Source organism: Sparus aurata, chromosome 18, assembly GCF_900880675.1.
Source record: "Sparus aurata chromosome 18, fSpaAur1.1, whole genome shotgun sequence".
NCBI classification, from domain to species: domain Eukaryota; kingdom Metazoa; phylum Chordata; class Actinopteri; order Spariformes; family Sparidae; genus Sparus; species Sparus aurata.
Window position 1 is genome coordinate 24,532,062 of NC_044204.1, and position 4,682 is coordinate 24,536,743.

The 4,682-nt window shown below is 38.8% G+C and overlaps 1 long non-coding RNA gene across 1 annotated transcript; it reads left to right on the top strand.

The window, feature by feature from the left end:
- Positions 1 to 351: 351 nt before the first annotated feature.
- Positions 352 to 1,142, top strand: LOC115568383 (uncharacterized). Its single transcript, XR_003981380.1, has 3 exons — positions 352 to 462; positions 669 to 749; positions 842 to 1,142. It is a non-coding gene; the product is annotated as an uncharacterized LOC115568383 (long non-coding RNA).
- Positions 1,143 to 4,682: the final 3,540 nt, after the last annotated feature.

Below are 4,682 nucleotides of genomic sequence, written 5' to 3' on the forward strand. Positions count from 1 at the left end.
CCTCACCTGTCTCAAGTCTTCTAGTCAGCAAGACATTAAACTCTGTAACAGGAATGTGAACCCACTGGTGGTGCCAGAGGAGAAGTCAGGGTTTCCAAAAAGGGAACTGTAGCACACTGTCATGATTCAGTGTCTTGTTGCTCTTGTGTTTCCTGCTTTATTTTGATATTACCCCCCTGTCACTTCTTGCTTTTTCAGTTCCTCCTTCAGTTCCTCCTGTGTGTTTTCTCCCTCCCAGTCTTTTTCCGTTCCTTCCCTCACCTGTCCTTTTCCCTCTTCACTCCACCTGTTCCTAATTCCCCTCGTTAGTGTGTTTGTATATAGCCTTAGTTATCCCTCATGTCTTTGTCAGTTTGTTCCGTCATCCTCCGTGGCCATCTACCTTCCTCCCCGTCAGGGGCGGAGCCAGGGGGTGGCCAATGGTGGCCAAGGCCATCATAAATAAATCTTTGGTTTGGTAAGGTTTGCTAAGTTAGTTTATGCTGTTAACTTAGCAGTATGAACGTCGCAAGCTATAACATTAAACAGTTTCACTGTGTCAGTGTCATTTAAAAGAAAAATATTCAGTTTTAATAAACCCCAGCGTTGTAGAAGGCTAAAGGCTGGTTTAGATGTGATATCATGACAGATTAGTGTCATCATTTTAACTTGTGTATCTCAATTGACAGATGAAAGACTTTATACGGATCAAGAGCACAGCAGTGCAGTCGGGCTTTCAGTAAAATGCTCAGACCAGAGTGGACCGCCAGGTATATGATTTACACTCAGACACTCTCAAATTACAAGTAGATTTATTGTATAGCATAATTTAAAATTCATATATTTCTTTTTCTTCTTTTAGACATCTCCAGATCTCGAGCTGAAGGTCCAGTCCAGCTACAGCTTGCTGTGTTTCCAAGGACTGCTATGGGGGACAGACAAAGAAACTTCCAGGCCTCATGTTATTCCCATCATACCATGGATGATGAAGGATTGAGTAACCTGGGTGTTTTGAGTGTGGAGTCCAAATAAGCCACTTCCCTTGTCATGGATGAATTTGTAAATCAGTCTGTTTTGAATCACAGCAACCGAAGAATACTATGTTGAGAATCAACATGAAAATGTAACTTTGTGGGTTTGCTAAAAGTGCCTTCTGTAATATTCTTATGTGGTGTAAATTGTAATAATCTTGTGAGCTTTATCACCAATTAAAAACACACCACCTTCACAACTGTTTCAGATTTAAAAAAAGAAATCAGACTAGGAATACATTAAAAAGCTTATGATGTACTTCGACTTGGCAATCACTTCTTGTATAAGTAAATGGGTGAGTGACTAAGAAACACTACTAGATACACAGCCACTTGCCACATAGGGAAACAAAAACATATCAGTTTCTGTGCCACCCCTGTGTGAGCTATGGTCTCAGTCTGGCCACCCCTATGAAAATTGTCTGGCTCCGCCACTGCTCCCCGTGTTGCCACCCTGCAGTCTTACCAGCCTTGTCTGCTCTTGTCTCTTCCTGGTATGTTTCTGGTTTTTGTTACTCCTGTTTTGTCACTGATTTGTACTTTGCTTTTGTTGCGAATTTGTCTGTTTGTCCACTGTGACTCGTTTTTGGTTATCCTGGTTGTACTTGTTTGTATCATTCAGCTTTGATTTATTAAAGCTCGCCTTTTGTTCCCCCTATTTCTGCCTCCCGTGTGTGTCTGCATTTGGGTCCTCACCTTTTTTGCCATAACAAATAGCCAAACAGCTATAGAACATAAAAACAAACATGTTTTGAACACCGAGAAAACTAAAGAAACTAAAAGTAATAAAAACGAAACACATTTAAAAACACACAAAGTGTAGAATGAACAACATAATGTCATGTCTCAATGTTTGTATGATGTCATACAGAAAAATGACATTGCCAAAGACTGTTATTAACACCTTTTGTTATTGTTTGTTATTAAAAAAGACTTTGGAGCAGCACATCGCAGATCTCGGAGAGCTAGAAGGAACATAAAGAAATAAAAGATCAGTCCAATCAGCCCCACATAGCTGAAAGTAAAATGAATAGTTGCTCCAATGAGCATTTCTATTACACAGTTTTTACTTGGGATATAGGGGCTGATTTTGACACCTGTCAATGAAAGGTAACCTGCATCAAGATGTGACTTCCATCTTAATTTACCAAGATTTATTGGTGTTTTTCACAGCAGACATTTTGGCTTTGTCATAGAATCAGAGCTTTTACTTAAAACACCAATGATGACTCTCTTTTATTAAAGTGTCCCAGTCAGCCATGATCATGTGACAGTGAGCCAGAATTAACTATATACTGTACCAGGATCCTGAAACTGAAAAAGCTAAATGGAATCCCTCCATTACTAATTTAATTACTTACATCTGTGCATTCGCTATTCTTGCCTCTGAAGCAACACAAAAGCCAGGGAAAGCTTCCAGCCCACCCATTGATTTAACTGTGATACAAAGAGAACCGTGTTGTTTACTTCAGAGTGGGTACACTGCATCAAAACCAGAATCATTCGCTATGAAGACAAAATGAGTTTTTCGTAAAAAGGCAATAAGTGTGAGGGAGAAGTGGATATTTTTCCAGCGGCAAGCCCTCCAAGGCAATACATATTCATCATTTTGCACACACCCCTCCTTAATCTGAAGAACTGAAGTGACTGGTCTTGTTTATTTATAATTGATCAAGATAAAATACCAGCGGTGTTGCCTCTTGTTGTCTGTTAATTCAGAGCAGGATAGATACGGCTATAGGGAACACAGATTTTTGTTTTGTTTGTTTTCGGCCTGAAAAAGCTTCTTATAATCATTAGAGTGCAATGAGACCTCAATTTGTTTTGGTGACATTAATATCTGTAAGTGGTGGCTCTGTGTGTTTGCATTGTATTTTCCCCTCCTCTCCATCTCTCTCTTTGTTCACCCCTCTATCTTTGCATTTGTTGGATGGTTTTCCTATTGTCTTGTAATCTTTACAGATGACGTGGGCAAATACAAACAAACAAATATATTAGAATGACACATATTACGCATGCACACGGTTTTTGCATGACATGAAATCTCCTGTGTATTCGTGGTTGCTAATAGATGAGATCTGGTTGAAGAAAATAAAAGAAAGCGGTGTGAATATGCATTTCATTCTTTTTTTTTCTTTTGTGTTTTATTTTTCTTTCTTTCTTGCGTATCTGTTTGTAATATCAATTATTCTATGTCACCTCTGAACAGAAGTTCCTGTATGGGAGGTTTCACAGAGATATACTGTGCTTGTTTAACATTATTCATCTCACCAAAAGGAAAAGAAAGGATGACCCATTTGCAACCACGGAGATCAGAAGTTCTGTATACAGCATCAGTAACAACTTATGCCTTTGCATAATTTGTAATTTTTTTTCTTTATGAGCATCTGTTTAAACCATTGCAGTTGCTCACTTAAAGTGTCACAAGACTACATACATTTTGGCAGGGTACATATTTTCTGCAAACCACAGATAAGCAACTTTACGTTTATTTATGTTCAATACTTTATTTCTCTCTTGCTGTGTGCTTATAGTCTGGTTTGGTTTAGGCAGAAAAAAACTCTTGGTTAGGGTGAGAATAACAACATATTTTGGCTTCAAATACCTGCTTTTGATGACACCACATGGCTGCAAATGGCCTGAAGTCTCCTTGAAGATATCCAGTGGTGTCACTCTTACAAATGTTGAAATGGAGACTCAAACTGGGGTTACATTTTAGCATTCAAATCAGCTCCCTATAACTCCACAGAACCTTCATCCAAGATGTGAATATATTGTTCTAAGTAAATAGTGAAATGTATTTTATTTGCATTTGAATGGTTTATTTGCATTTTAGGCTTAATGCAAAGCTTTAGCTCTAGACTAAAGGGTCAACATTTATATTAGTACCTTTTCTGACTGAAATACAGTAAGTTAAGGTAAAAGCTGTCATTTGATGTGAGTTAAGGTGAGTAATGGGCAATAAGTCAGAGTAGTCGTGCTGTAGAGTAATTAATACATGATTAAAAGACAAAGACAAAGACACACTTATTGTTAGAGTTAACATTTTATTTAAAGAACTCAGGGTAGCTACCCTGGTAATTGTTAGAACAGCAAAGGGGCACTACAGGTGTATAAATGATCCATACTTTACAAAAAATATGGAATCGGTCCAATAGATCACCTTAGCTGGCAGCTTTTCTGAATCAATATTGAATTGGGAAAAAATATAGTGCAATGCATTGATGAAACGATATTTTTAACCACCTCTAGAAATGAGTAATACAAGTCTCGCTCGGAAATCTTGTGAGAGGTGAGGTGATGCAGGAAGACGGCGGTGGAAAGAGTTGGAGTTTGGAGCTTACCTCGAGGAGCTGCCAGCAAGAATTTGTTTCCAAAGTCTTGACTCATTATTATTGAGGTCTAGATGACGTCAGTTGTGACCTCGGCTAGATGAGGTCACAACTGACGTTGACATAGGGGCCCAAGTTTCCAGCTGTGTTTGTAGTGTCCTGAGCGGATGTTTCAAGCCAAAGCACGATCTTTTCTTTTCCCCAATCAAGTAGGTTTTATACCTAACCAGACCATAAGCACAGAGTTGTAGGATAAACACAGAGGGAAGTTTGAACATATCTGTGGTTTGCAGAAATGTACTCTACCCAACTTTTATTCTGGCGACTGGGTTAGGCCCTC